The sequence below is a fragment of the Corvus moneduloides genome, chromosome 20 (assembly GCF_009650955.1).
Source record: "Corvus moneduloides isolate bCorMon1 chromosome 20, bCorMon1.pri, whole genome shotgun sequence".
Classification (NCBI taxonomy): Eukaryota; Metazoa; Chordata; class Aves; order Passeriformes; family Corvidae; genus Corvus; species Corvus moneduloides.
The window spans coordinates 4,155,777-4,173,605 of NC_045495.1; the positions used below are offsets into that span (position 1 = coordinate 4,155,777).

At 45.5% G+C, this 17,829-nt stretch overlaps 2 protein-coding genes and 1 long non-coding RNA gene across 4 annotated transcripts in view; 1 reads left to right on the forward strand and 2 right to left on the reverse strand.

Annotated features, from left to right (window-relative positions):
• The window catches only part of TAOK1 (TAO kinase 1), a 69,052-nt gene extending 68,854 nt beyond the window's left edge, over positions 1-198 (reverse strand). For both annotated transcript variants that reach the window (XM_032129638.1, XM_032129636.1), the window contains exon 1: positions 98-198. The gene's annotated coding sequence lies outside the window, so the exon portion shown is untranslated. The remainder of the gene's footprint in view (positions 1-97) is intronic.
• A 1,155-nt stretch (positions 199-1,353) lies between these two features.
• The window catches only part of NUFIP2 (nuclear FMR1 interacting protein 2), a 34,183-nt gene continuing 17,707 nt past the window's right edge, over positions 1,354-17,829 (forward strand). Inside the window, exons 1-2 of the mRNA XM_032130387.1 lie at positions 1,354-1,641; positions 1,768-1,859. The gene's annotated coding sequence lies outside the window, so the exon portion shown is untranslated. The remainder of the gene's footprint in view (positions 1,642-1,767; positions 1,860-17,829) is intronic.
• LOC116454166 lies at positions 14,328-17,682 on the reverse strand. Its single transcript, XR_004244021.1, has 2 exons — positions 17,387-17,682; positions 14,328-14,551 (listed from the first exon to the last, which is right to left on the reverse strand). It is a non-coding gene; the product is annotated as an uncharacterized LOC116454166 (long non-coding RNA).

The window sequence follows — 17,829 nt, forward strand, 5'->3', positions numbered from 1 at the left end:
AGGCGCCGGCCCCACCGGGCCGCCCCCCCCACCCACCTCCTCCCTCACCCTCCCGGGGCCGCCCCGGCCGAGCCCCCCGCCGCGCTGCCCGCCTTACCCTCCGCCGCAGCCGGGCTGGGAGCGCCGGTCGGCCCCCCGCGGAGGAGGAGGAGGAGGAGGAGGAGGAGGAGAAGGAGGAGGAGGAGGAGGAGCGGGGCAAGGGGCGGCGGCCCCGCGGGGGGAGGCGCCCCCGGAGGGGCGTCGGGCCCGGCCCCCGCGGGTGCCCGGGCGCGGCGGGCACAAAGGCGGCGGGGCACGGCACCTAAGATGGCAGGGCGGGCGCGGCGGAGCGCTCAGCCGCCGCCGCCACCGCCGCCGCCACCACCACCACCACCGCCGCCGCTGCCTGGGCCCCGCTCGCCGAGCCTTGGCCAGGCCGCGCCGCGGAGGCACGGCGTGCGGGAGGGCGGGCGGCGCCGGCCGTGCCGCCGCGGCGGAGCGGGTCCGTGTGCCGGGCCGCGATCGCTGCCGCCGCCCCGCCGCCGCCTCCCCTCAGCGCCGCCCGAGCTCCGGCTGCGCCGCCGCCGCCGCTCCGCGCTGCCCGCAGCCAGCGGCCCCCGCCCGCCCCTCTCGCGAGACTTCGCCGCCCTCTCCCTCCCCCCCCCACCACCGCGGCCGGCGGGAGGGGCTGGGGGCGGCGGGGGGAGCAGGGGCGGGGCCGCGAGGGGGCGGTGGAGGGGCAGTTGTGGCGCGGGCGGGGCTGCGTGGGGAGGGGTCGTGGGTGTGAGGGGCGCTCTGAGGAGGGAGTGCTGGTGTGAGGGGCTCTGTGGGGAGAGGTCGTTGGTCCGGGGGGGGGCTTTTGTGAGGAGGGGGCGGCCGGCTGTGAGGGGTTGTGTGAGGGGGAGCCCCTGGTGTGAGGGGCTCTTGGGAAGGGCTCATTGGTGTGAGGAAAGAGTGACCATCTGTAAAGGGTTGTGTGGGGAGGGGTTTTGGTGTGAGAGGCAGGTTGAGGGGACAGGTGAGGGGTAATTAGGGTGAGGGGTTGGTGAGGGATAGGAGAATAGGAGAGAGGTGGCACGTGGGGATGCTGAGGGGAGTTTGGGAAGGAAGGTTTGTGGAAGCCTTGTGTGGGGACACTGAGGGAGGAGAGGGGCCTGAGAGAGAAGATGGTGGGAGGCTGCTGAGGCTATTTGAGCTCAGCCAGGGTTGTGGGGGGCAGCACTCCTGAGGGGGAATGAGAAAACTTGAGTAGAGATGTGGGGGAGCAAAGAGACGGGGGGCTAAGTAATGGGGTACGCATGGGGCCTGGACATGGATAGGGAGATGAGGTGTAGGGGAGAGGCCTGGCACGGGTGGGAAATTTTGGGGGGCAGTGTGGCAGAGGACAGTGGGTTTGGGGCAGGCTGGCTGGGGTGAGGATATGGAGCCAAGTGGAGCTGCCTCTCTGGCCAGGAGCAGCTGAGCTGCAGGTGGTGGCAATCCCAGGAGGTGGTAGGTGACTGCTCTAGTGCAAATGCCCTCACCAAATGGGTGCATTTCAGCCTGCCCTTGGCCAAGCTGTATCTGGGTTGCGGCCAGAAGAGGAAAAAAAAACATTTGATGGACTGAGCACGTGGTCTCCTAAACTGTACTCTTGGCTTTCAGTGGTGGGTGTTGAACTTGGTAGGTTATTGAGCCTTTGTGTGCTTTGGTATCTCCATCTACAAAGCAGAGATAACAGTTGGCTTCATGCAGGGATTAATTATCGCATCTTGTAGTCACGTATTTGTTTATTTGTTTTTACTATAGATTACAGCTGGAGGAATTCTAAACAGTCCACTTCTCCTTGTCATGGTGTTTGAGCGCATTGTCCTCCTGTCTGAACAGAGGAAATCACTGAGGTCAGTCTCCCTTGTGTTTATAGTTGCTTTCCCTTTCAGAAGTATGGGGGCAAGGAATCATCAAAATAACAATTTGTACTGACATCCTGGTAATAAATGAATAGAAGCAGTTACATAAGACACAGTTTGTCAAAGGTGTGTTTGTAGGGATGGCTTCCGCTTTGGGCTTCAGAATTACGTTGAAGGGACAGCGTGCTTTGTTATAAAGTACCCTGCAAATATTCAATTTTGAGATGTCCCCAGCATGAAATAATACAATTCTGTAAATCCAGTATTAGTGCTACTGCTGAAATAAAACAGGAGAAACAAACTTCCTTCCTATTTTCCACATAATCTGAGATACTTTGTATCATAAGAAAGCTTTGTATCCAGCAGGTGTTGAGGTGATGCTGGATATGATTTAGGTAAATTTTGCGTTTACCTTTAGACAAGCGGAGCTACTGGGGACTGTTTAACCTGGGATGGGGGGGGACACCTGAGAAAAGTTGTTGGCCATAACAATTGTGGACCACATCTAGAGTTTTGTGAAATTGTCACAAAGTGGTTTGATACTTTGCCTTTTCAAATCCCAATAGGAAAAATGAGACAAATGTGGATCACTTCAAACATATGTTGTTGTGGGTATTGGGAGAGGCAAACTAAAGGTTTATCTGATTATCTCAACCTTGAAGTTGGCAGCTATGACAGGAATGGTTTCATTCATCTGCCAAAGATATTTGTAGTGTATCATTTGACAAGTTAAAAGGCATTTTTGTAATGACACAAAAATAAAACCATCCGCTTTCTGAAACTACAGTTTTTGTCTTCTGAAATAATATGGGAGACATGCTTCTGGGGAAATTAAGGGCGTGCTCGAAAGGTAAACATTTGTATTTTCAAATGTTAGAAGAATGGTGTTTAATGTGAATCTGCTCAGCGTGGCCTATTGATATTAATTTGGTTTCATACTTGTTTCGTCGAATTGTGTATCATTTGCTTTTGGAGATGGGAGAACAAAACGGAGCAGTAAGAGAGAGTGATCTGCCCACGGGGTCAAAAGGTAGAGTTGAGAATCAGGTTCTTCTGAATCTTGATCTTGTACTTCTTCCTGCAGACAAATTGCCTGTAAAGCTCATGAATTATGAGAGTTAGCGAGGTCCATGGAGCTAACCCAGCAAATGCCAGTGGAGAGTCTGGGCCTCAGCTCTTTGTGTTACACACATGCAAGATAATGAGAGCTCTAGGTAAAAATCCTTAGAGTCTCTAACAGTGGCTGCAGAGAAATGTGAATAATGCTTTACCATTAACTACCAAGTATTTTACTTGAAATGCTAGATCTGCGTTTGATATGTATTCAGTGACTGCTTCAAAAATATACAGTATAGTCTGTGAACAGACTGTTTAGAAAAAGTCCACTGAAATTCTGAAGGAGCAGCCAGTATGAAAATTATGTTTATTGTTGCCAGCTGAACTAAACAGCACATTTAGCTTTCCTAGTTCATCGCATTAGGCATGTTCTTGCTGCCTTCTCAAAAACCATAGACGGCATCTAGAAAGTTAGTTCAGCTTCATTTGCTAATTTCCTGATGCAAATTTAGTCCATTTAAAGAAGAACTAAACAGGTTTATGTACATCTGCATCTGGGATTTGCACCAGTCTATCTGTCAGATAGCTATACCCATAGTTAATTCCGTCTGAAGGAGGTGCCAGAACATCAATAAATAAATATTACAAATTGCCTAGCGGTTCAGCTGACAGGCAGAACTGGTTTCAACACATTGCTCCCAATGTGCTGCTGCGGAGTTGGTCCTGGAGTAGACCCATATGACATTCCAGCATGGACAGGACCTTTAAGAGCACGCACCAGCACTCCATGATATTGTAGGAGAGGAAGTAGAGAACAATACTATGTCCAACGGAAACTGTGGCAAGAATTTATTCAAGGCACGTTGTAATTACTCAAGCTGGGAGTTTGGCCAGGACATTGGGGTTAACACCCCTACTCCTTTAGAGGTGTCATAGTTTATTTTTTTTAATGACTTTAAGTGACGAGAGGCTTGGCTTTCTGTCTCAGCAGAATGACACCAGTTCAAGCAGCGTAAACTTCTTACGGCAACATGAAGGTGCTGGTTCTGAAGTAACTCGGAGCAGTGACGGGGCCTAGTACAGTAATCATTGCTTTATAAACACTTGGAGTAGATAAGAAAGATAAGAGTGTGATTAGGGCACAGTTTCAGCTGCTGTAATTACAGCCGTGCCTTCCTCAGCCTTCAGTCCACATGCTGCTTGAATCTGGCCATTTTTAAGAAAACAGTTGTAAATTTTAGGAGAAATCATAGAACTTGAAGCAGAGAAATTGGTTATTAATTATATAGTAGTTGTCGACAGCAGTTATCAGTGTTTTTTCTTAGGAAATTTGTCATCGTACAAGCAGGGTATAATTTAGCCAAGTTAATTCTTTCATGCCATTGAGATTTTTTAGAAAGTGTTCTTTGTATGTATGATGTACCAATTTAGAAACTAACTTTCTGCTTGCAGAGAAGATAAGCACTTGTGTGTTTTAGTGAGTGACCAGTTGTGCAATGCACAAGTGAGGAGTTGTTTTGATTTTACTAGCACACGAAACCTGCCATCATTCCTATAGTGCAGTTTGGGCCATTATTATGGGTTATGAGGTTATACAGGAAAAACATGTTCTAGAGAGAGGCTGGTCAAAATAAACGAGGTAGAGTCTTCCAGATTACAACAATCTGGTTTTGTATCAGTGATGTAAATGCTTGGGTACATCCACTGGGATGAAAATGCCGTGTCAGACAGTGTCCCTCTGACAGTTCATGTTGTAAGGACAAAAATGAAGCAATATTGACATTATTACGTAACTGCTTTTGTATTCTATGACAACAGTAATAATACTTCACTCTTCTCTTACCTTTTATTAGATGCTCCTTGCTGTGCACTTATGATTGTCCCATGAGTTGAGTGGTTTTAGCTATTAAGAAATGGTGAAATGGTGGCACAAGAAGAAGTACTTGTCGGGGTCATATGGGAAATCAGTGTCAGAATCTCAGCCTTCTGACTGTCCCACTCTGCCCTCTGGGAAACCAGACAAAAGTGGAAAAGTGGCTTGCAGTGTGACTCAACTGCTTTTCCTTCCTCCGCCACTGCCATGCTGGGCAATTACAAATAAATGCCAGTAGGTCATTTCCACCTGAGTCAAACAGGTTTCCAAGGGACTCTAGGTAGCATGTCTTCTGCTAGTGAAGGCTCTTCAATGGGTCTTGGTAGTAATTTTGCTTTGAAATCTTTTCAGAATTTCAGAACTAACTGGTTTTTTAGGCCATGACAGCTGAGTATAAGGAGAGTCTGTTCAGGTATCTCAGATTTTTTCCCAACAGCAGTGCTGAAGGGGGTTTTACTCTGGCATTGGCTCAGAATACCTGCAATGGGTACAAGGATCAGTATTATGGAGGCCTTGGTCTTGAAGACTGACTGATGGAAAGAAGCAGCGCAGGAAAGGCCTTGGCTCTGCTCCTTGGATGGATGGGTAAGAAGAGGCCTTTGGCAGAGAAGGGAGAAAGGTGACTAATAATGTGAAACTGGGAGGAAACTCATTTAAGTTATGCAATCTGCTGGCTTGCTTTCTCTGAGGGAAGACACCTTTTGTTAGTTGTTCCACTGGCACTTGCTGCTCATGCTGTCTTCTGAATAGAAATCTAAACCAATTATTTCTCTGCTTCACTTAGGAAGCTTAATTTAGCTTCGCGGCAATGAAAATACAACAGCATTTAATTTCTTTGTTCTCTGTCTGCAGGATTTCTTTTAGATTTAGTTTGTCTCTTCCCTTTATTATTGGTTCTTTTTCCTGGCTGTCCAGTAGTTTAACCAAGATGAAGAAACTTTTTTTCTGCTGTCATGCATTCATTCCCCATATCTCACTTGTTCCATGGTTTTCTGTGTCCTTTTTGCCACATTTCCAAAGCTTCCATGGAGAATTTTGCTGTGGCGGTTCAAGAAGTTGCTGTTGTCTGATCTAATCCTTCTCCACAGGTTTTCCCTTATAGCTGAGTCAGCAGAAGACAGTTTGTTCTGTGCCTGACCCTGCTGGGTTAGGGCTGGCTGTCTTAGCTCAGACCCGAGCCTGACAGTGCTGTGATTACCCGGGGCTTTGTCCTAGACTGGCTGGTGTAGGGATGTGTATTTATACCAGGTGACCGTGGTACAGGGAAGTAGCCTCTGGAAGAGCAGTTTGCTGGAGATGATGACTGGAACTGCTGGAGCAAGAGTTGATGGAACTCTTCTGAGAACTACATTCCATTTTAGCATGGTGGCTTTTCCAGTGATCTGCAGTGAACAGCTCTGCTGTTGACCCCATCTGGATCTTGATCTCCTGTTTTATAGAGTTTACGGGTAAAACAACATTTTACGTTGCTGTAAATGTGCTTCCAGGCACTGATTCTTATAATCCGTAAAATAGTTGTGAAATTGTGGCCTTGCTCTTCAGCAGTTCTGCAGTCACCTATCTCTGAGACATTATATTTCACCTTTGAATAAGATTCTAGACCAGAAAAAGAGATAGACTGCATACAGATTAACAAATGTGTTGCTAGTATCTCTGGCTACTGCAGCATGACTCACCCATCAGTGCTTGTCAGAGTCTGGCGTGACCTCATTGAAAGCTTCAACATCTCATATGTGAAGGCAGGTTGTAATCCAGTGTGGGAATCCTAAATAGGTGGGGAATGAAGTTCTGAGATTGTGATAATGCATACATCATAAACATCTCCCTGGAAATCAATTATGCCCTCACCAGGAATAATCTTACTGATTTCTGAAGATCTCTTGATGCTAAGCCTGCCTTTCCCTGCTTTTATTAGAAAAACCCACCTGTAGCTATTCAAGACAGCAACAGAAATCAGTGCTGGTGGGAAAATTTAAGAGTGGATAGGACATGTCAGGGAGGAGATACTCTGTTATTTGCAAGGACAAGAAAGAGCTGATGGTTCCTTTTTATTTATCACAGCTTCTACAGGCTTTTGTTCTTTATTTTTTTTTCCCTATGTCAGTAATGGGGCTTTTGGTATGCTGGTTGAGGGAGACAGGTGAGCAAACAGCAACAGGGACTATAGATGAGTGAATTAGCTTGTTGTACCTTATATGTGTGGCTTAGGTATGTAGTGTGATGGTGAGACAAAAAGTAGGAGGCAACAGAAGTTTAGGAATTGTATGGTTCTCTTCAACTGGTGCTGAGTAAACATGAAGCTTGTGCTCAGAGCCTCTACCTCCTTCCCATGGGCTGTCACACACTAACAAATGGAGCAATGCTGCTCACTCTAAACTGAGATAGCTGCTGGCAGTTTAACTGCAGAACCCACATCTAGAGACAGCCAAGCAGAAGCTCTCATCCTCTCACCTGCTAGTGAGGGAACTCTCAGTCTCTGAAAGCACAAGACTGGCATTGTCCTACAGGTATCTGCTGCTACTTGAAATCCCTGGCTCTTGGTCTGGTTGCTGTCTTTAGGACATGTGAATGTCTGTTCCTGTTTTGCTCTAGGTAATTTCTGTATGTGGCAAAGTTGTCTGTGCCAGCCTGGCAGCTTTGTCCATAAGCAGTAACAGTTACTGTCTCTTGGTTTCTCAAAGCTGCAGCTTCTCACTGGTTCCACAGACCTGCTTTGTCACAGAGTGTCAGTAACTTTGCAGAAGTTATTGCATCGTCTGCTGTGCTTGGGATCCACTCTGGCACATGTCTGAATGTAGGCATGTCCATCCTGCAGATCTGCTTTTCCTATCCAGACTCTTAACTGGTGAGTTTGTTCTCTTATCCTTTACCTTAGGTAGTAGTATGACTTTGCATTTCTTAATATTTTTTTATCTTGAGTCTGGGAACATGGATCAGTATTGTTTTAGGGTGGGGGAAGAGGGCAAAAATCCTGTTCTGAGTAGATATATTTTACATTCTGGTCCTTCTTTAAGGAAGGTGTAACAGGTCACAGAATCAAGGTATGCATGTCATTTGTAAGGACAAAAGAGACAACCTTAGGCCTTTTTATCCATGATTCCTTACCACAGAGATCAGACAGGTACTATCTGCTTAGCTGTTTTGTGAATCCATGATAAAAGAAGTTGATGGCTCTGCCCAGTTTCTAGTACTGAGCACTGTGCACGTGCACACAACATACATCTAGTTCTAAAAGATGATGTCTCTGATGTTCTTTGCGCAGAGACCAAGGCCTGGATGATGTTTTGAGACTAGGCATACCTTTGCTGGATGATCTGATGGATGCACATGGGTGTAAGAGATGGAAGCCCCATAGAAGTGTTGTCCATGCTGCATTCAGCTGTAGGGGTGTTGGCTTAAACGATTGATCCGGTATTTGAAGTCCTATTGCTTGATGTACATCTTGATTTTTAGCATCTTGGCAGACCTTCCTTTCACTTAGTAAAGCATACCTCGGGTTCTAGTAGAATTCTGCTCTTACATCGAGCTCAAACCTCATTGCTGCTCCCTGCCTTCAGCTGGAAACGGACAGGCACCATTTGTGACTGAATATCCTGAGTCACCGATTCCCAGCTGGCATGTGCGCTGCAGTTCCATCTCTTCCTTTCCGACTGCACTCCCTAGAGGAGATTGGGAACAACTGCAGTCGTCAGCTCCAGCGCGGTGTGTACGCTTGCCGGGATCCACACAATTGGTGGACAACCCCTGTCTACGTCTATGGGGTGAGCTGCCTGTGATTTGCTACTGTATTCCTGGTGTTTCCACACCGGAAAATAGAACAGGTGTAGGAATGTTTGAAAAAAAAAAAAAAAAGATCAGTTTCTTGATATTTACTAGAAAAATATCTGCATTGTGGAGATGGTGATAGGATATCTTCATTAAATAATCAGTGGAGACAAGAGATGATGCCAGTAATGCTCTCACAATAAGATTGTGTGGTAATGGATGAAAACTAAGAATCTAGAGAAATGATTAAGGTGAAGTAGTTACTTCCTACACTGGCAAAGTTCTGCTACCAGGAGCATGGGTCCACCATGCAGGAACTGCCAGATTATCTGTTCTGTTAGACTCTTGTGCTGTTTTTGTTATCCTGCTTGTGCAGTGTCCCAAAGAAAGGCTACTTAAGCTCAGCAGGGAAATAATGCAACATGTTGCTATGTTATTTCATCAGATCAAAACGTTTTCACTATGTAATGCTTGCTGCTAGTCTTGTGCATAGCTCTGGGGGAAGCTGATACACAAAACACTTCATTGAGCTTTTTGATCCAACAGGTCTTGACATTTTGCTGCTGGACATGTCTCGGTGTCTGATCTGAACTGCAACAATTCCATTCTGTCCTGCTAAAATAACAGCATATTAAACAATACTATTCTGTCCATGCCATTTCCACCTATTGACTAAAAAGTTAAATTCTTATTAAGCTAGTTTTAATTTACATGTCATAAGATATTAGTTAATGGTTAGCTGATTTTCCTGGCATGAAGATTGCAAAGTATATAACACAGATTAATGCTTGTCTGGGACCAAATGAGTTAAACCAGCTCCTTCTGCTGAAATGCCCAGTGAAATACAATGCATATCAAATCTGTTTGCAACAGGTCACCAGTGTTTGCCTGGGACACTTCATCCTGTTAGCAGGCACTGATCCGGCTACGGAGGAGATATGCGGGTTGTGCTGACTCATGAAAGCAGGTGCAAGTTGCATCAGTGAAGTAAGGAGTGGCTCACCTTAGAAGCAGGATGTAGGTTTTAGTGTAAGAACTGCTAACAGACCAGCTTTAGAAGAAAGTTGGGGGAAAAAATACATGAGAGAGACTTTGAAATCTGACTTGATGAAATTCTGATTCTTCTTGCTGCATCAGGGGCTTGTTCCAAATGGGATAGGTGCGGAATTATTAACACCGCTGAAGTGTCTTGGGAAAACATGCACCATAGCTGCAGGCAGCAGTAGTCGTAAGGCAAGTTTTCTGGGGTGGGTTGGATGACAGCTGTTCAAAAACTTTCATACAGTTCCTTCTTTAATAGATCTGACTCATCTGTCCTAAACAGCAGTTTCAGTATTTTTTTTTCTCATTTACCTCATATCTCATATCCTTCAAGATTCCTTTTGTATCTCTGGGCTTAATTCTATTAAATCCAGTTCCTTTGACTTCTACTTTCCTTGTGCTTTGCACCTGCTACAGAGCCCCAGCAACCTTGGCAGCCAACCCTTGGGCACTCCAGAGAAAACAACTGTCTAGACCAGGCACCTTCTGCCTGATGCCCTGGACATACCCCAGAGCTCCCAGGCATTACTCTGTATTCAGGACAACATGTTGCTATGCAAATGATTCCTTTCTGTTCTTCCTTTTACCTCCACAGAGTTACATGCACCCGACTTCTCAGCAGGCACTAGCCTAATGTTTATTGATCTTTTACAGAGGTCTGATGCAAAGGAAGATTGATAAAATCTTGTCCGGTGTTTTTGTGAACTCATAATTGCACCTGCCTCCTCCTAGGGAATGAGGCAAATGGGAGTGAGGGAGCCCACAGAATAAATAGTACCTTCTGCAGACCTGGAGATAGTGCAAGCTGGAGGCCATCACTGCAAAGACTTTCAGAGCCCCTGGTATCCAGCAGAATTCAGGAAGGTGTGTTATTCTTTCCTAAAAGGAAGGGAAATCAAATCTTGGTCTAAAGAGTCCTATGGCATGGGAAGGGCAGAGAAGCCTTAATGCAAAGTCACAAGCTGTGCCCGTTCCCAGTTAAAGCCCCTGTTGCCCTAGGCAATCATTGAGCCTGTCAGCATCCTGCAGCTTTCATACAGAGATGTGACCAAAATAGCTCCACAACTTTACGACGTGGCTAAAAATAGCTTGCAGGTCAGCTTTTTTCTCAAAGGTAGTGGTGACATCGGTGGAGAGCACTCTTGCTCCTGTTCCGTGCAGGTAGAACTGGGTAAACAAAGCAGGGACAGCAGCAGTTTAGCTGAACAGCCTTGAAGAAAGAGAGGTAGTGAGGGATGGGAGAGGACTGAGGAGAGATGGGCTGAAGTGTCGAAGGCGTGGGTGGACCTGCTGCCACTCGCCAAGTTAGCGTGCTTATACCCAGACAACTTCTCCCTGGGGTTTTGTTTCCATGATGTTTGAGAGTTATCAGTGTGTTCCTGTTTCCTTGTGGCCCATGTCAGGATGTGTCACTGGATGGGCTGGCCAGCCAATGCAGCGTTTCTTGCTCCTCATTTCCAGACAGTGAACACAGCCCATGACATCACCTCTGGCCAGCGGCGGATCAGAGGCTAGGCCATGGCAATGTCAAGTGTGTTTTGCTGTAGCCATTCAACCAGAGAGCTGCTCTTTTACAGTGCAATTTGCATGTGGAGAAATCTGGATGGCCCTTAGTTCTAGGGGGATTTCAGTATTTGTTCTTGGGCCAAAACTAGGCTGTTTTTATGAGGTTGAACTGTCTGTTTTTGTAGAGCATTACATTTTACCAAAGGAGCAAAGCTGCACACCATGATCCTCAGAGTTTTAGTCTCTGTTGTGTATACTAAGTCTGGCTATGGATATGAGTCTCAGCCAAGTCTGGAAGTTAAGTGCCTGGTTTGGAACGTTATGGGAATCTAATGTAGGTTATGTGAGGTTTGCCATGCCTGCAGCTCCTGTGCTGCTGAGGTAAGTGTACTGCAGCAGGCTGTGCTAGCGAGAATTTCCTTTGTGCTGCAGGTTTCATGCCTAGTGCTTTTATAGTGCTGGAAGAGAGGAAGGAGACTACAGAAATGTGAAAAATCGAGGCCAGGTCATTACTGTCAGACGAGGACAGAGTTCTGTAGCCAGTCAGATGTGACAGAATGCACTTGCTGATGCTGCTACCAGGAAGCTTGAGAGAAATGTGACTGAATGATAGCAGTGCGCATGTGCCTTTGGAGGAAGGAGGCTATGTGTGAGCTCTTGCAATGCTTTTCTCTGCCCAGCAACATCGTTGCTTCTTTTCCTGGTGTTCTGCTTAAGCAGCTGTTCTGCATTTATGATCCAATCTATTCTTCATACAGGGCCATCTTCACACTGAGCCACCTTCGCTGTCACTATCAGAAGGACTGATAGGACCTCAGGTTTGCTTTGAGTAAGCACTATAAATAGGGCAAAAGCACTATAGTTACTGTTCTCTTAAACTAGTGGGAGTCTTGTAGGACCAGCCCCTGTCCCCACCTATTTAAAATGGCTCCTGTTGCCTCATAAGAGGGAGACTTCAGCCAAATGCATCTCCATATTGACAAGTATAGAGAGAAATATGCGCATGATCAGCTTGCTAAGAATTTCATTTGATGTGCAGCTGGAAGTCAGCTGCCAATAGAAAAGGGAACTCTGCATCCCTACTTGTGTGCTTCTAGTGCATTTAGAAGCTATATGCCATGTTAATTACAGACTGCAGTTAGAACAGGTTGTAGGTAAAATCAACTCAGTACCATCACCGTGACCATTTAATACAGTAATTTCTGAGCACTGCAATTTCTCACCACAGCCTGCTCCTTCCCTTCAGTGAGAGCTGTTCCCTGGTCTGCCCTGCCCAGCTTGTAAATGTAGCTCATCAGTCTCTGCTTCTTTGCAAATGAGCTGTGTAGGTAATGGGAGGAGGAGTAGGAGGCAGCAGCACTGCAACCTTGCCCATCCCCAGCCGGTCATAAAGGCTCCATGCTCCTTAGGCTTTCTGAAGTTATTTGCCACGTGAATCGTGTGGGTATAAAACTTTGTTGTTTCCTTAAATGCTCTGCCTTTTGCAACAGGTCATTCCCCAGTGGGGAAAATACGCTGTTGATGTGGTAGGCACTCAGCTTGTCTTTTGGATAAGATCCAGAGCCGATTAGTTTGGGCGCAGCAGTGTGCTAACACAGGCAGAATGCACCCAGACTGGCTCCTGTCGAGATAGCCCCGATCTCCCCATTCTCCCCACCTCTGTCCGCAGCCCCCGGCTCAGCGTGAGCACCGGTCCCTGTCCCTGTCCCTGCCTGCGCTGGCACGCCCGCAGGGAAACAGAATTTGCACCCAGTGCTGCTTGCCCATGTCTTGATCAGTACCAACCCTCCCAAAGCAAATAGTGATTTGCCTGTCTGCACTGACTCAGCTGTGCTGAAGGCAGGAATCAGTAATAAATCCGGTTCAGTAAAGTCCATAGGTAAGGAACAGCCTTCTGTAGCAGATACTGAGGCATTTTAAAGGAACTTGACTCTGTCCCAGGAAATGCACTGAAGTGAGCAATGCTGCATTGGGCAAAAAAGCCTACCCAGGAGCCATTAATCTCTCAACAACTGTAGCCCTGCGGTTGTGTGCACTGGGGGTTGTCTTCCCCTGCCTGCAGTTACTAGCTAACAACTGGGAATTCAAAGGAATCTGGGCTATCTTTAGGAAGCAAGTACCTACTCTTTGCCTCCTCTCAGGAAGCAAGGTCCTTCATTACAGCCTGTCATGGCAAGGGGCTTGCAGATAAGGAGGAAGGGCAGGAAACCTGCTGGGCTTTGCTTCTTTAGCAACTCTAAATATTTTCCATAGTCTTAGCACTGTGAGTCAGCATTTCTAGAGCCTTGACTTGTTTACAGCAGCAATCAGTGAGATGGTACAAGGTAGGTGGGGTGTGGAGGTATGTTTGTGTCTAAAATGAGAAACCCTTTGCCCAGGCACAAGTGGGGAAGTTACCAACTGTATTTTCCATTTTTGACTAATGGGAATCAAAGGACTGGGTACCCTAAACAGTGACTGCAGTGGAGCTATTTCCAGGATAAGGAGTTTCCTAGTGTGAGTAAGGGAATTGGAACTTTACAAAGCTGTAAATACTGTGTTGTCATAGTTCACTTGATATAAAAAAAATAAGACTGCAAATATTTATCAGTATAGTGGGATAAAGGTAGCGCTTCCCATCTGAAGTGGTATGGATTCATTCTGCAACCAGATGGCTGTGGGGCAGAAAGACCCCCAAAAGTGTACAGGTAACAAATCAATCACTGAAGTTTCCATTCAGAGCTGGTACCTGCCCTGGAATAAGGAACGTCAGCCATGGGATATCTTCTGTCACCTCATGCAAGCTTTTTCCCTATGCCTGACTGGTCAGCCTGGCTGTATCTCGTGGTAAAGGGAGGTAACATCAAAACCAAGATATTTTAGACCTGCAACCTCAGTTCTGCAAAGGTATTTATTTTGAAAATTCTAGTTTCCATAGTGATGTAGTGCTGTTCTCTCTCATCTCTCTCCCATTGCCCCAATCTTAGCAGCCATTAGATAAATTACCAGTGAGGCAAACCTTAGTGTTTTTTAATCTTAAGTGATTTTATATGTGTTGGTTCCTTAGTGAATCAGAGGCATTTAGTCAAGGATTGACTCATATCCTTTCCTGGGGCTGACATGAGGTCTATTGCAGTGAAAAGATGATAATGAAGAGTGAATATTATTAATTGGACTTGATGAATGAATTCATAGGCTACTATAGAGTAGGGGGTCTTAGTGGGGGTCTAGAATTCTGGTTCAGTTATGTCTTTAGATTTTACTTGTGTTCCACCACAGCTTCATTAGGACACCATATTTTTGTTTCATACATGTAGTAAATAAATCCTTTTGTAAGGGTTGCTGTGTACTGCTGTTCTGCTGCTTTTTTCCACCCCAGAGGTGACTTTTGGACACAGTTCTCCTTCCAGTTGTTAACAGAGCCAGTGCTCGTGGCTCATTCCTTCATTCTTCTTTTCAATATCTACAAAAAAGAAACAGTTAAGAAAATAAGGCAAGATCTTTTTTATTGGTGTGTTTTGTTTGGTTGGTTGTTGTTTTGTTTTGTTTCCTGGTGCATCTAGCCTTTCCTGATTGAGGAGCTACTAGTTTTGCCAGAATAGTTATGCAGGTTGGAATGTAAAAATCCCAGACTTAACCCTGCAGCAATGATGGCATGCAAAAAGCAAAGATGTGGAGATGATTTATTCTGATGGTGTAGTTTGCCTTTTAAGGACATGATTTAGTGAGTTCTTTTGCCTATATGAACTGTATCTCCACCTGGGGAGCCATGCCAGAATAGCTGTTCCACAAACCCTTTGTTGCGAACAACAGCCTTTGTCCTGGAATTCAGTCCTCATGAGTAGGTAAGCAGTGGAGTACAGAAACTGTGTGGGAGAACGAGAGTGGCACCGTGGACCAGATTCCAAGATAAGGAAGTAGGGCTAAATACAGGCGAGGGTTAGCCTTTGACTCCTGCAGCGCCCTCACTTAGTAACAAAAATACCTGAATTGTATAAAATGGAGCACAGATCCAGGCAGTTGAGGATGCAGGAACTCCTCTGTGGAATCTGGATGTTAACAAGCATCTGCTGCACAGTGCCCATTGCTTGCCCTGCCAGTCAGTCTGTTTTCCTCCCCAACTAGAGCCATCAGCTGTCTCATTTGTATTCAGTCCATGAGTTCTTCAGAGGAGATGGGTTTTTAAAAGTAAGTTCTTCACGCTGCTTCTATTTGAGCTCCCCAGGCCCTGGATACCTGGCAGAAATAGCCTCTTAAATCCCAAGAGGCAGAAGCTCATTTGTGCTCCAAAGAATAGTAATCCTTACAAAACCTCTATTTTAGATGTCAAATATTTACTTTTAGCTGAATTATGCCCATTCGTTGAGAAAACTAATAATACTTTGCTCTTCACAATGTAGCTTATCAGTGAATCCCGTATATATTTTATGCAAAACATTAAAAGGTGGTTGCTTATCTTTTCATTTACTTTTTTTTTTTTTTTCCTTCATATTCCTGCATTCCTATGTTTTGAGATAAGGTGAACAAAAGTTCTCCAGCTGCTATCTCTAAGCTATGCATTCTGCAATACCTTCACTGTGTTCTTTCTGATTCACTCCCTCCAAGGTGAATGGTCCCAGTCTTTTTAAATTTCCTTCAGACAAGGGCTCTTCCCAATCCCTAATCTTGTAGTCAACCGTCATTGCCCTGTGTCACATAATGAAGCAGCAGTCACAGCAATAACTCAGATAATAACCCCTCCAGATCTGGTGTTCTGTGAGTGCTGGGCCTTGTTAGGTTGGAGACCCTGAGTGCAAACACAAGCAGTGGAGTCCTCATGTGCCAAATGCAGACATACCCAACACACATTTAAAAACTAATAATTACAAAAAAAAATATCCCTGTTTCAAAGTAACTGCTTGGTATCCAAATGAAATGAGAATGAAATGTGACTAGCAGCCTTGTGACTGTTGTGTTGTATAACAAGATAAAAAGTGCTTGGGATTTGTGGATTGAGCTTTTTTTCATTTGTCTTCCAGAGGTCAAAGTCTACTGCAAGCAGTGACTGATACAATTTCCTGTGTAAGTCAGGCTGGACTGCCTGTGCCTCAGGTCCTAACAGCAGGGGTGTTTGTGCAAGAACACCTTGGTAGGTGTTTGTGGGGGTTTCTCTGTGCTCCCTGTGACGATCCTAGGAAGCAGGAGGAGATCCAGAATTATCTGAAAGCCAGGATTCTTTGAAATCCCAGAGAAGTAAGGATGAGAGATGTGGCTGAGGCCAATCTGCTAGCCTGCCTCCCATGCTGCTTCTTGTATGTGTCCAAGAAGCTGCCTCCAGTTTACACAATTGCACTCTAGTAAACAAATTTGCATGCAGATATGGGCAGCAGATGTTACTCATGCTTGTGTGAACACTTCAGTGTCTTTACAACAGGGATGATCCTCAGATTGAGTCCTGTGAAACAATGGATGTACCCACCAGAAGTCCCACTGGTTACAGCCATTCTGTTACAGCTTGCTCAAAACACTTTGAAGGATGGTCACGCCATCTTCCTTTGGGCACTTGAGGGAATTGACTCACAAATATGAGCAAAATAAAATTAGATGGCTTAAGTGGCTGCAACCCCAGCTGTGCCCCCACTGCCCAATTCCCAGAAGGTCATCCCTGCAGCCAGGCTGGCTGTGGAAAGGCAACTCCTGAGCTGCTGTAGTGACAGCCCATTCTTCAGGGTGTTAATATTTGTCTGTTTCCTCTGTGAAACAGTTCAGGGAGCTTAACCAGAATAAAAATGTGCACTTTTCCATCTGAAGATCTGTTTTTTAGTTTAATTTCTCAAATGGGCTCTGAGAAGCAGCAGCATTGCTGTGAGGGCAGGGCAGAGAGAGATGACCTTCCCTTTTGGGAGCAGCCGTTACGTCAGTTTTGCTGCCTCACAAAACTATGCCTCATGGTTATTTTTGGTGCTGGACTGCTTTAATTTTCTGGAGAGTGAATGAAGAATTAACATAGTGTGCTTATGGCATTTGGAAACTAAGTTTTTAGAAAAAAAAATCATAATTCAGCATGTGCTGAGGTGGAAATGCTGAAATTGCTAGGGATGGGAAAGATGAGTGTCCGTTGTATCCATTTCTACAATTCAGCTAGGGGTTAAATCCTTTTTTAATTTTTTGGGGTTTGCTGCTTTTTAAGACCTCTAACCTAATGCCTACTATCCAGCTGCTTCTAGAGAGAGAAGTCTTTAAAGAGACCAGCTTTGTACCTATAAATAATGTACACAGCAGAGTACAAAAATGGAGTCAAGGAGAAGCTCTTCCTTACCTGAACGTAACTGCAGCAGCTCTGTGAGAATAGCTGTGGTCAAGCTGTGAGCAGTGCTCGTACCCTGTCATCCATCTTGACTAAACTGCTTCTGAGAATTAATTCTGAGATTCCAGCACTTGCATATCAACTGGTAAATCACAACTGCCTTGTACTGAAACACATTAGATCCCAGCGGCCAAACGTGGCAAGGTTTTGAACAGTGTGGTTATAATCCTGCTTGGAACTGAAGGTCTGCTGGAGTGCTTTGTTAAGTTGGATGTGTTGGAATATGGAGAATGTCGCAAGTCTGAACCCCTGCTATAAATGAAAACACTGTAGTGAAAAAATGTAAATAAATGCCACACATACTTTGTATAACAGCTCTTCCCAATATCTATAAATATGGTAATTTTTGTGTTTCCCAATTTTGAGTTTTAAACAGGAGACAGACACATGAAATA